Below are 14,605 nucleotides of genomic sequence, written 5' to 3'. Positions count from 1 at the left end.
ACGGTTGAGTTTTTTTAGTTTGGTCTCCATTATATCCGCCTCAAATCTGTGTAGCTTGTTGGATAGTGAGAAGGAAAGCGTAAGATATTCCTGTGTGCTGGTATAGGGAGCTAACTTGTTTCTAAGATTCACTATTTTTTCAGCAAATTCGAGTAGCAAGCTTTCTCTTTTTGAGATAATCCGCTCCATCATGCCCACTGAGCATGACTGGAGGTATATGTACCATTCTGCAGTGTAGACTAAATCGTTGGGGAAAGAGGTTTCGACTAAAACTCGAAGTCCCTCTGGTGCTATTCTCTCTTCAATGTATGTTTTCTGCATTGCTATGTCGGCCTGATTAAAAAATTCACTCTTTAACAGGCTTTCTAATTCATAGAACCAGGGTATCCCCCCACAGGGTCCTAGACCCACCCGCCCCCCACCTAGACGTCCTCGACGTCTCCCCACACGCCCCCTCCCCACAGCCCCAGTTCACCCCCCTCCCCCTCCATGTCCCATCCCTTCCCTCCTCACACTACCATACCCTCCCCCACCGTTCCTACCCTACCCCCTACCCCCGCACCCCGCCCTTCTCCCCCCCCCTGGTAGTAAACCCCTACCACTTCTCCACACCCCGGTCCTTCCCGCCTTACCCGACCCACCCGCCCTCCCTAACCTATCCCCTCCCGCCACCACCCACACGATCGAGGTGGAAATCGACCCTCTCGACCTCACCACACACACAGCCACACCCGCCAGCACCCCCTCCCAACCTAGGTTCCCATCCCAGGTCCCCTCCCCCACCTCACATGCCCCATCCCAGTCACCACACAACACCCCCACTGACACTTCTACACAGTCCACCATGCCGTCTGCTCGACCCAAAGCAAACAGCACTATCCTGGATTATTTTTCCGCTGCCCAGGCCCCACGAGGGGATACCAGCTCCACCTCCATCCCCACCTCATCCCAATCAGATTCTGACACACCATCTTTTTTAGAGTTACCCTCCCTTCTAACCAAAGACCCTCCCCTGCGACCTTTGATCTCGAGCCCAACTCCACAATACCATGTCACACATCACACAGCTCCGAGAGCCACAAAACGACCAGTATCCAGTCCCGAAAACGGGGTAGAAGGGGCGGCAAAAAGAAGGGACACAACAGGGAACAAGCACAACTAAAGCTATCCCCCCCTACCCTTCAATATAAGTCTATATTTAATCTGTCTTCCCACTGTCTGACGCCAATAGAAACTAAAGTCCTAAATCACGGTTTGTCCTTTTGTCCTACCAAAACATCAAACCTTTTTGAATTATTTGTTGATCTGAACGCTTTTGTGAGGAAACTTACACTAAGAAGATATTTCATTATGAAAGATTTTAAAAAATTGAATCCAGTTACTAATTCCACTATCCAAACTATCTTCACAAATGAACCAAACAATGGCCCAGATGTAATCTTAGATGCTGATACGTTTGAAACAGAGAGATTTATCCATACTGAATTCAAGAAAAAGTCACAATTCTACCCTACATCTTACAGAGGTCCACACGTTGAGAACTTCTACCTCTCCGTACTAGAGGACCTCAGACGACAAGATAGTAAGCATGACAAATCCAAATCAAACCTGACACGAGCAGAACGCACTGCGATTAATTCCCTTAAAAACAATCAAGAAATAGTTATAAAGGCTGCAGACAAGGGGGGTGGTGTCGTCATTATGGACACAACAGACTATACCACCGAGGCCCATAGACTACTACACGATCCAAATTATTATGTCAAATTACTTCAGGATCCTTCGCATGAATTTAAACTTCAATATGATAAACTAATTCTATCAGCCTTAAAGGAAGGTATAATCTCCAAAGATGAAAAGGATTTTCTCACCACTGCACATCCTAAGCTGCCGTTTTTCTATTTTCTACCAAAAATTCATAAGTCGATAAAAAATCCCCCTGGTCGCCCAATAATCTCTGGTATAGGATCACTCACCTCTCCATTGTCAGAATATATCGATCACTTTCTACAAAAATACGTCATATCACTCCCTTCTTACCTGAGAGACTCTAGCCAACTCCTTGAAGAACTTACATCTTTCGAATGGTTGCCGAGTTACCATTGGGTTACCTTGGATGTAGCTGCCCTCTACACTAACATCAAACACAATATTGGCCTCCAGTCGCTAGCCCATTTCCTATACTCAGACACCACTATGCCCATCCCCCAAAAAAACTTCCTCTTACATGCCACCAAATTCATACTTACCCATAACATTTTTTCATTCCAAAAAACGATATACCTACAGATCCGAGGCACAGCCATGGGTGCTAATCTAGCACCATCCTATGCAAATCTGACAATGGGCCTTTTTGAGAAGCTATTTTTGAGTCAAAACCCCTATCAGAGCAATGTGGTTAAGTACTGGCGGTACATAGACGATATTATACTAATCTGGGAAGGAGAAGTTGACTCGATTGGTCAATTTGTGGACTCCATCAACAACAACGATTGGGGGCTTTCCTTTACCGTCAATACCCATCCTTATACCATAGATTTTCTGGACATAACCCTTTATGTAGAAAACAATGTTGTTAAATCAAAAACCTTTTTTAAAAAGGTTGATGCGAACTCATATGTCCATTACAAGAGTTCGCACCATAAACCTTGGAAAACAAACATTCCATTCGGGCAGTTCAGACGGATACGCAAAAACTGTTCAGATACATCTACATTTGACAACCAGGCAGACACCCTAGAAAGCAAATTTTTGGAACGATCCTTCCCAAAACCCCTGATAAAATCAGCTAGAACAAGAGCGAGACTTCTAGAACAAAGATCCCTCCTTACCACACAAAAAAGGAAAGTCACAGCCACTGACACACAACCCTCGTTCATTACCCGCTTCTGCTCTAACCACAACAATATAAGATCTGTTATCAATAAACACTGGTCAACATTGCTTAAAGACCCTTACCTTTGTCCAAAACTAGAATCCAAGCCCAAACTGATATTCAGAAGAGCCAAAACCTTAAAGAACATCATAGCCCCGAGCAGACCCCGAGCACTTGCCCCCAGGGAACCCACCCTCAAAATCTCCCCTGGTATACAAAGATGCCATTCACAAAAATGCTTAGCCTGTGAATACCTGCGCCCAGGAACCTCCTCTTTTAAATGCACTGTGACTCAAGAAACATTCAGCATTGACCACCATTTCACTTGCAGCACTACACACATCATCTATTTGATAACTTGTCCTTGTAATAAACAATATGTCGGCCGCACAAGTCAACAAACAAGAGCTCGCATAGGACAACACAGGAGGAATATTCAAAAAGCATATGCCAAACATAGCCTCTCAAGACATTTTGCAGAATTTCATAATTCAGATCATAGGCTCTTTACATTCATGCCAGTTGAATACGTATCTAACAACCTGTCCCATACCGAACGCATGACTCGCCTTCGGGCTAGAGAAATGTTTTGGATTTTCAAATTAAGAACATTGAAACCAGAAGGACTCAATGAATGCCTGGAGCACAATTACTAATCTAGCTCCGACATTAAGTACAAATTTTTCCGAACTAGCCTGTCATCTGGGTCCCCCCCCCCCCACAAGTTATCATGCATTGACACACACCAATGTTTGCTTATTATCCTGTATAACAATGTTCCAATTCATCCTTCGCCCCCTATCTCTTCCCTCCCCTCACACACCAACCCCACTTTTCTTTTCTTTCTCTCAGCTCGGCCATCCACCTGCCAATAAAATCATTCCACCACATAGTCATTCTCATTTACACCACTCATATGCACACATTTCATACATATTGGAAAAAATATATATATCATATATATAAATAAAAAATAAAAATATCTTATCCTTATGACATCACTCATATGATTTTGAGAGTGACACATAAACTATTATATACACGTCCTGAGCATTATATATGTGCTAAACAGAGAGATATATACCACAAAACAATGCAGTTTTATTGTATAATCGTGTTTAATGCAAAGATTCCTATATAATTTAATTCATCTAATCACTATTTTTACCACTAACTATTAGATATTTATCTAAATAATCCACTATTGCGCCAATGTATTTTAATATATATTTTGTCTTTCACCAACTAACTGTCAAAATCTATCACTATAAGTAACAGAAATCCAGTCCACTAGCAATGAGATGCTAATGAGAAAGTCCCATCGCCATCTAGTGGCCAAATAATTTAATACATCAACTCCTGGTCCTATCTTTTCTATGAATCCAGCGTAGGACTGGCAAAATACATTGCCTTCCTATGCTATGCCCCTTTCCAATATGGCCCCACCACTACTTCCTGTGATTACATCATCACGCACCCTCCCCCTTCCCTAATCTGCTGAGAGTGTGCAGACCTGCAGCTGCTTAAACAAATCAAGTAAGGTTATATAATGCAGAGACAGGGAATGTCCTGTAGAGGCTCCCTATGCTACATGATTTCTGTCATTTGGTGAGTATTACAACGTTGTTTTCTGGTCTCCATTGTATCCTGCCTTTTTACTCCCCCTGCTGTCTGAACATGTATTATGCTGTGCACAATGTACTGCAATGCTTTTAAAAGTCAGTGACCAGTTCCTTTTACTTATGCAGAGCAGCACTGTGAAATGCTTGCAGCGCTGCCTGGATTTTGTCTTTGTTTAGAACTGGCCAAGTTTTTAGTATTTTCTATGTTGTTGTGTATGTATGTATGTGTATATATGTGTATATATATATGTTTATATACTTTTTATACATTGCTAGATATCTGTGTTTTATATTATATCATTCCTATGGGCGCATGGCTAATTTTAGAATACTATCCACTATGTTCCTAGTTCTTTTTAATTGATGATGCATACATTATCATCAATGGAACCCCCCCCCTTTTTTTTTTTTTTTTTTTTGTTTTTTTTTTTTTCTTCCTTGGTCTGTATATAATTTATTTTTTCCATATATATATCTATATATATTATATATTTATCATTCATCTAGAAGGTGCATAATAATAATGGTATTGTGCATTACGGCAAATGGAGCTTAGACTAAACCATCAAGTTTGCCCTTAGATATGAGACACAGTAGTGTGTTCTCTTTGATGTGTGTGTGCGTGCGCATAAATATGCGTTTGCATATGCACAGCATGGAATCAACTATTAGGGCATGGATAAATCTGCCAAATTAAATTCATGTTATGCTATTTATTCATTTATATATGTACTCTGACCGTTATTATTTTTATAATTTTTTATGAAATATGTATATGTATGTACATTGAGGAACTCTTTCTGCTGTTCTAGGCACTGTATTGGCCTGAGGAAGCGGGCTCAGACCCGCGAAACGCGTTGCCTGTGCTCAAATAAAAATCTTTTGTAAGTTTACAGAGATTTCGTCATTGAGGTAAGATACCTCATTTTTCTTTTTCGTTTTTAAACTGGTTTTAAAAGCTTTTATTCAAATCAGGGCGCCTCTTTCCCTTATTGTGCATCCCATCAGTAGGCACATTAAATCCTTTCAATGGCCTAACGTGGTCATTGTGGGACAGTATGAGTCATCAATGTGAGAGGTAAATATTGGCTACGAAAGTATGAGCATGTGAGAGTGAAATGCTTAAAGGACAACTGAAGTGAGAAGAATATTGAGGCTGCCATATTTATTGGTAGGAAAAAAGAGCGCCGGCTGAGGGGGGACAAAAAGGGCGACGCCATAGATTCTAATGCAATTATTGCTAATATGGTGAAAAAACAGAAAAACGGGCGCCGTGATCGTTAGCATCATTAGAAGATTACAGTTTTTGAAGTATATTATCGTTTTAGAAGCTTGCAACATTATAGTTTTTGTCATATTATTTTGTTTGTATGTACAGATTTTATGTTATCAAAGACATTATCAATTCAATGTGTAAAAGGGTGTTTCTGCAGAGGGAGTGGTTAGGGTTAGGCACCACCATGAGGAGTGGTTAGGGTTAGGCTCTACCCAGGCCGCAGTTAGTTTTAGGCAACATGAGGGGTGGTGGCTAGGGTTAGGTACCACCAGGGGGGTGGTTAGGCACCACTGGGGGGGGGGGGGTTAGGGTTAGGCAGTAGGCACCATAGGGGGGGTGGTTAGGGTTAGGCACCACCGGGGGGGTTGATTAGGGTTAGGCGCCACCAGGGGAGTGGTTAGTTTTAGGAAACACTGGGGTAGGGTTCTGTGTGAGAGTAGGGTTGGGTTAAGCTGTATTTTTGAATTGCATAACAATTTTTAACGTTCATATCTTTTCGTTATTATTTCTCGTCTGTTTTTAGAATGGTATGTATCATTAAGCAAGTTTGACAAAGATGTTTATCATTTTCAGATTTTGTTATCCACCGGCGCCATTTCGTTATGCAGCCGGGCCCTTTTTTCATGGCACCCTTTTTTTATGCAGCTATTTATTTCCTTTTAAACAATAATAGTTGCTTGGAAGCCCTGCCGATCTATTTGGCTGTAGTACTGTCTGAAAAACACCATAAACAAGCATGCAGCTTGTAAGATATGACAATACTGTCAGAAACACTTGATCTGCATATGCTTGTTCAGGGTCTAAGGCTTAACCACTTCACCCCAAGGCGGTTTTTAACGGACAAGAGCAATTTTCACCTTTCAGTGCTCATCCCTTTCATTTTCCAATAGCTTAATCACTACTAATCACAATGAAATGATCTATATCTTGTTTTTTTTCACCACCAATTGGGCTTTTTGGGGTTGATATTTGTTTTCAGTAATTACTTTATTTTCTATGCATTTTAAAGGGAAATACAAGGAAAAAATGAAAAAATACACTATTTCTCCAATTTCATCCCGTATGGTTTTAATATAAACTCTGCTACTGTACATAAAACCCACACATTTTATCTGCCTATTTGTCCTGGTTATGACACGATTTTAATTATGTCCCTAGTAAAAAGTATGGTGACAATACGTCATTTGGAAATAAAGGTGTATTTTTTTGGTGGTTTTTTTTCACTATGTTCACGTGCACGGGGATGCACATGCACCTGCGGGAGCGCGCACGTGCATGTGCACGGCGGCAGCAACACTGTCAGGCTTATAAAAACATTCTGGAGCCATTAAAAGCCTCTAGCAGGACGTTTTCAGCATGTCATTAAGTGGTTAAAGTATTTTAGGCAGAGGATCAGCAGGGTAGCAAGGCAACTGGTATTATTTAAAAGGAAACAAATATGGCAGCCTCCATATCCCTCTAACTTCATTTGTCCTTTAATTGAATACATTGACATGTTTCTGTTTAACCCTCCTGGGAAATCTGACAACCTTGTGAGCAAGCTTGAGGGCACACCTAGTTGCATCCATGTCATAGATGATAGCAGCTTATGTTGCACTACCAAGACAATAGTGTTTGAAGTTTTCTTTTAACAATCCTAGAATGAAATCCTTACATAATAGTTTTGAGGATAGTGAAGTTGATGATATTTCCAAGGATACCATTTTCTATGTGTCAGGTCATCTGTGATTTAACCTCACTAAACATTAAGACTTCTGTTTGAAGCAGTGCAGCGAAAAGCAACTATTCTGAGAAATCCTGTCTGTGAACTGACTATTGATGTCATGGTTGCAAGGTAAAGATATTCCAGTTTTTGTCAGCTACAGAAAATGCTGTCTGCAAGCTGAAATGAGCATGTGAATTGTTTTTTGTGAAAGTGAATTGCATTTTTTTGTGTTATACTTAGACAATATCACTTCAGAAAACCGGCAGCTGCAAGGAAGGAGAATGGATGTTGCTTGCCTAAAACAAAGCAAATCACATGACCCTACCTACTCGTCCCACTGCTGCAAAAAGACTAAGGGCCTATAGCCAGGGGCATAACAATAGGGGGTGCAGAGGGTGCGACTGCATTGGGGCCTTTGGGCCAGAGGGGCCCTCCCCCAACCACAGTATTAGCTCTCTATTGGTCCTGTGCTCATAATAATCACTTCTATAGATACTTTGAATAGTGTTAATCAATCAACAAACTGTTCCCCCACCCCCTTCTTGTAGTTACCATTGGCAGGTTTTGGTGCACTGTATAAATTGGTATGTATAGAGTGCTTGGGGGGCCCCAATGTAAAACTTGCATGGGGGCCCACAGCTCCTTAGCTACGCTACTGCCTATAGCCACTGCAAATCAGGAAATGCAGAGGAAAAACAAAATTGTATTCAGTTGTACAAAATATGAACAAATTGCAATTGCTCAAAAAGGCATCAGGCAGTGTGATTTAGATTCACACTAATAGAAATAGACCTTTCAGTTCCCAGCATATGAAGTGGCGATAACAATAACAAATGCAGTTGGTGGGAAGGTCTAATTTTTTTGTGGGTCTTAAAGCAGCTACAGCTTAGTAAAGACTTTTCGTCCTATCCAATGCTTCCCTGTTCAGTGTATATAGCATTTAACCCTTTTTCACCTTTCTTAGTGTATGATAAAAATCCATGTATACCTCTCATCACCATATTCTGCCTGCAATAAGAGACCATTTCTCAATACTAAGGATGAGCTCTTGGAATTGGAATAGTACCTATTTTCGCATCTTTACCAATATTTTACTATGATTTAACCTAATCCTACTCTAACACAGAATCCTCCCTCTATGATATATAAACCGCCACCCTACGCTGTTTAGTTTTCACTATTTTCGCAATCGAAATCACAGCAGCTGCGATTTCGATCGCAAAAATAGCGAAAACTAAAAGGCGTAGGGTGGCAGTTTATATATCGTTGGAAAGAGGAGAAAGAGAGCTTCAAAATGGTATGCATCTTTCTATAGTTTCTGCACTGCTCGGAGTCCCTTTAACCCCCCCCCCCCCCCCCCCCCCGGCGCAAAGCAGCGATTAGTTACATTACAGGGAAATGTGGGTGCCCGGAGGCTTCCAAGCGCAGTGTGACTGTGCGCACTCCTCCATCTCTCTCCCATGGCCAGGAGAGTTCTGCACCTGCGCAATATTACTGCGCGGGTGCAGAAAGCTCCCAGTAATAGGCTTACATGGCCGGGCCACACATGTGCAATAAGCCCCAACTGGCCAAGATACCGGAAGCCCCTATAGAGAATGCAGAAAGTGGAGGACAGCAGCGAGGGCGCGATCAGGCCAGAGGGGACTGGAAGAATCCCCAGGTATGTATGATTTTTTATTTACTTTTCCTCTCAGGTACCCTTTGATGATTTTTGTGTTAAGACTTCCTATTGCCATTACATGAATTTTCCTAGGGTTTTTGATATTGAGACTTTGAATGTCGTGAACTCACCTGCTCTGCAAGTCTACAATGAATCTAGCAGTTCAGGAAGTCAGTGTGAGAGTTTGATTTCCTCTAAAGGTGGCCACACACCATACAATTTTAAAAATATCTGTTCAATTTAAGAATTGCAATCGATTTTTCTGACTGATTGTAACATTTCAAAAATATGACCAATGTTAAATTTTTCTCCAATTATGATAGAAATGATTGGAAACTCAGAGAAAATTGCTTGGGTGTGTATATTAATAAATTGACAATCTAACACACACCATAAAATCTTTAGAAAGATTGAAGAAAAATATCTGGCATTCTGGATCAATAAAAATCGAAGAAAACAGGAAATCTGATCGGATTTTTCAGTTGAATTAAAAAAAAGCTTTTGATTTTTTCGGGTGATCCGATCGTTTTTATCGAATTACTGTGAAATCGGATCATTGTATTGTATCGTGTGCGGCCACCTTAAGGTTGCAGATGGCATACACATCACTCCTGCAGATATGCAACAGTCTAGCATTTCCATTGAGCAGGTTCTGCAAGATAGAGTTTCCTGCATTCCTGTAGACATGCAGAAAGCGCTCATGGTGTACTCTCTAAAGGTGGCCACACACCATACAATTTTTTAAATATCTGTTCAATTTAAGAACTGCAATGCAATACATTTTTCTGACTGATTGTAACATTTCAAAAATCTGACTAATGTACCACACATATATGTTCAAATTTTTCCCAATTATGATAAAAATGATTGGAAACTCTGATAAAATTGCTAGGGTGTATATATTAATACATTGACAAACACACACCATACAATCTTTAGAAAGATTGAAGAAAAATATCTGGCATTGCGGATCGATAAAAATCGAAGAAAACAGGAAATCCGATCGGATTTTTCAGTCGAATGAAAAAAAAAAGCTTTCCATTTTTTTTCGGGAGATACGATAGTTTTTTATCGAATTGCCGTAAAATCAGATCATTTTATTGTATCGTGTGTGGCCACCTTTAGAGGCATAGCTCCTTGCTATGCATAAATGATGTGCAGGAAGTGGTTTCTGGCTGGCTGATGGTAGGTGTGGCCTGGTGTGATTGGCGTACTGTGGTATATAAGCTGCTCCTGATTCTCACTCATTGCCCGTAATAGCGCTAGTTACACTTCCTGCTCAGTGCATTTGAATTACTGTTGATCTTCTGTTGTGACTATTGCCTGGACTCTAACTACAGTATTCTTTTGGATTGCTGCCTGGACTGACACTGGATTGTTTGTGACCCTGATTTTGCCTGTGTACCCTGTGAACTGCGATATTCCTGATCTCCCATGTATGACCCTGGATTATTAGTGAACGCGAGTTTGCTCTACAAATTTGTACTTTGCCTTATCTGATCCTGTTGCTGATCCAGACTGTTTGTACTCTCTGCCTGTGCTAGTTAGTGTGGTTCTGGTGGTACTTCTGTCTTCCCGGCCTCAGTCCTTATGCTTTGCATGCTGAACTCCTGGGTATAACAGTAGTCGGGTAGGTGTAACTCCGTCTCCCTTTCACACGGGGGCTTGGCTTTATGTGAAGCGCATGGTGGCAGATTGAGGCATTAGTGACTAAAGAAAGGCAAGAGATTTGCCAAACCTCACATCAACTATATCATTTTTGTATTGAGACTTCCTATATTGCAGTTATATGAATTTCCTATTTAGACTTTCCTATTGCTGTTAAAAAATATTGTGTGCATTGATTATACTGTGGGTGCCCCAAAAGCTGTTTATAACATTGCGTTCTATACGGCACCCTTTTTCACCTCTCTCTGTTGTTTATAGTGTGTTTTACTATGGGACAAATGCACTTCTTCTAAGTAGGAGTACATGCTGTATGTGTTTTACATTTCACAGTTTGCATGACAGTGATCCTTTAAAGTGGATCTGAGATGAACTTTTACTCATTGCATAATTGTGTTCCTTTCCTATTGTTTATAGGGCATTTCTCAAGATAAATACGTTTTTGTTTTTGTTTTAATACTCTAATTCCCTATAAACTAAACAAGCCACGCCCACGGGTTTTCAGAGAGCCAAGCCACTTTCAGACAGTAACAAGGGCTCATGGGAGCTCAGTCTGGGCAGGAGGAGGGGGAGGTATTACTAGCCAGAGATTTCAGACGTAGAGGGGAGGAGGGAGGAGGAGGGGGGATTAGGTTTTTTTTGCTCAAGATACAGATAAGCCTGCCTCTGTGTAATGTTTACAAACAACATGGCTGCTGTCATTGTATCACAGGAAGAAATAATCATATTCTATTAAAGCTGTTTGCAGCTAGATTTGCTGTGTAAACTATCTAAACTTTAGATAAGATATATAGACAAGTTACTTGTTGTGTATAGTTAGTTTTTCATCTCGGATCCACTTTAAGTTTGTAGCCTCATGCCTCTCTCTCCTACACTGAAATTGCTTGTTTGAATAAATAAATCCTTTTCTGGAGGCAGACCTTTAAAAGGAGCAAAGTGGAGCACCAGCCTGGATTTTATGAAAGGGGCAGGGTATACAATCTATTTTAACCACTTCACCACTGAGGGGTTTTACCCCTTGAGCACCAGAGCAATTTTCACCTTTCCAGCGCTCCTTCCATTCATTCGTCTATAACTTTATCATTACTTATTACAATTAAATGAACTATATCTTGTTTTTTCCACCACCAATTAGGCTTTCTTTAGGTGGGACATTATGCCAAGAATTATTTTATTCTAAATATGTTTTAATGGGAAAATAGGAAAAATGTGGGAAAAAATTCATTATTTTTCAGTTTTTGGCCATTATAGTTTTTAAATAATGCATGCTACTGTAATTCAAACCCATGAAATGTATTTGCCCATTTGTCCCGGTTATAAAACCGTTTAAATTATGTCCCTATCACAATGTTTGGCGCCAATATTTTATTTGGAAATAAAGGTGCATTTTTTTCAGTTTTGCGTCCATCCCTAATTACAAGCCCATAGTTTATAAAGTAACAGTGTTGTACCCTCCTGACATAAATATTTAAAAAGTTCAGTCCCTAAGGTAACTATTTATGTATTTTTTTAATTGTAAATTTTTTAACTTTTTTTAATTACAAAAAAAAAAATGGGGAGTGTGGGAGGTAATGAGTTAATTTTTTTGTGTATAAGTAATGTATTTGTATGTGAAAAATGCTTCAGGGTGTAGTTTTACTATTTGGCCACAAGATGGCAACTTTTTGTTTAATGCGACCTCCAAGCGTCCTTCCGCTTGGAGGAAGTACTGGGAGGCTGGGAAAGGTTTTTTTTTTTTTTCACAATGATCGCGCTGCTTATCGGAGAAGCAGCGGATCATTGCGGGGCTTAGATCAACGAACAGGAATGGATTTTCCCGTTCATTGATTTCCGGGCGAGCGGCCGGCGGCGTGTTTATGAGCGGGAGTGCGCGCTAGAGCGAGCGGGAGCGCAGGCAACGGCGGGAGCACGGAAAGTACAGATTTCTCCGTCCCTGGGGGTGAAAGGATGGAAAAAGGGACGGAGAAATTCGTACGGGCGGGGGTAAAGTGGTTAAGCACATTGGCTAGTTTTATTTATTTGTTCTTGTAAATTACTTTTTATTTTAAAGGATTTCATCAGAAGACAATTCTGGATGTGTCTAGATGATTTTCTAGGAGCTCAAAGTTACTCCTTAAAAGGAACCCAAGGAGACATATGGAGGCTACCATATTTATCTCCTTTTAAACAATGCCAGTTGCCTGGCAGTAGTGCTGATTTTTCTGATCAGTATTGACTCAAGCACCAGACCTGAAACAAGCATGCAGCTAATCCTTTTAGATTTTTATCCGAAACATCTGATCTGCATGCTTGTCTATGGCTAAAAGTATTTTAAGACAGTGAATCAGCAAGACAGTCAGGATATGTGCATTGATTAAAAGGAAATAAATATGGCAGACTTCATATTCCTTTTAACATTTAGCCTCTGGCTCACACTGAAGTTGCACTTTAGAATGAACTAACTCTCTACTTTTACAGCTATTTGGTTAAAGTGAACGTCCGGACTAAAAATCGACTCAGCAGCACTGAAAAGGCCTGGTGTTTCTTTAACAGTTTCACAGCATCAGAACTTTGTTTCTCTTATCCAAGCCTCATTTTTAGCTGCATAGAAGAAAACTGCCCGGGCTTTTTTCCCCTGATGCTGTGCAAAGCATGATGGGATTTCTGATGTTGTTACTCTCGTTCTGCTGTTTTGGTGCAAATTTTTCTTTTTTTAAATTTTGAATTTGGCATTTAAAGCCTAGCGTGTGCAGCTGGGAGAGGTTATCAGGACACAGGACATTTGGAACTGTGTTTCCTGCTCCTTGTCACCTGCTTTCAACCAAAAAGATGGCTGCCCCCATGACAAAGATGGCAGCCCCCATGAATCACAAACATTTGCCTGTTCTTTTAAAACAGGGTGGGTAAAAAATTATATTACCTATCTATTCTAATTAACATAACTAATGCAACTTAATGACAGTATGTTTGTTTAGGCTGAAGTTCCCCTTTAAAACATCAGATTACTGTTCTTCTAATACCATACCTGGGCAGCATGGTGGTGTAGTTGTTAGTGCTCTTGCCTTGCAGCACTGTGTCCCTGGCTCAAATCCCAGCCAAGGTACTATCTGGAAGGGGTAGCAAGAAAAAAGGGCGCAGGAATAGGGTGGATGAAAAGGGTGCCGCCATAGACTTTAATGCAAACATTGTTAATACGGTGAAAAAAGGGCACTGCAATAAACATCATTAACAACATTAGAGCATTATAGTTTTTGAAGTAGCCAGGTTTTGGGATGCTTTTTTGAAGGATTGTAAAGTTAAGGGGATTTGTAGGTCTGCTGCCCATATTTTGATATATTTTTCTAGGGGTGATGGGGAGGAAAGATTAAGTTGATCGTACCATAGTGAGATACCGCCTTTGATCATAATGGGAGCGTTAAAGTAATTCCAAAATGTTTGGATATCTTTTGAGGTATAAGTGGTGTTTGTGCGTGTAGGTGGGCAATGCGTAAATAAGTGTAGAGAGCATTATCTTTTAGGTTAAATAGCCTCTTTAGGTTTGTAAATGAGAGAAGCTTATTCTCTTTAAATAGGTCATCGATGTAGGTGATCCCTTGGGCAATCCAAGGCTTTAGGTCTATATGTGGGATGATCGACGAGATTATTGTGATAGGGATTTTTGGATTGATGCTATCTGGAACTGGAGAATTAAGTTTAGTAAATGTCTTCCAAGCTATAATCGTCGCTGAAACCGTTGGGTGTGGGGTTGGTGGAATACGGTGGTTTAGTAGGGCGAGACTGATAAGGTGTTAGAGGGGTATTGGAGATATGTGGTTTTCCAAGT

At 40.6% G+C, this 14,605-nt stretch overlaps 1 protein-coding gene and 1 long non-coding RNA gene across 5 annotated transcripts in view; both read left to right on the top strand.

Moving 5' to 3' along the window:
* The window catches only part of DPYD (dihydropyrimidine dehydrogenase), a 1,875,594-nt gene that overhangs the window by 456,018 nt on the left and 1,404,971 nt on the right, over nucleotides 1-14,605 (top strand). The window lies entirely within an intron of this gene.
* On the top strand, nucleotides 4,370-5,390 carry LOC137522518 (uncharacterized). The gene is made up of 2 exons (XR_011022314.1): nucleotides 4,370-4,483; nucleotides 5,310-5,390. It is a non-coding gene; the product is annotated as an uncharacterized lncRNA (long non-coding RNA).

This window comes from Hyperolius riggenbachi, chromosome 6, assembly GCF_040937935.1.
Source record: "Hyperolius riggenbachi isolate aHypRig1 chromosome 6, aHypRig1.pri, whole genome shotgun sequence".
NCBI classification, from domain to species: domain Eukaryota; kingdom Metazoa; phylum Chordata; class Amphibia; order Anura; family Hyperoliidae; genus Hyperolius; species Hyperolius riggenbachi.
Note: the sequence above shows the minus strand (reverse complement) of the source record. Positions and strands in the feature narration are given on the sequence as shown.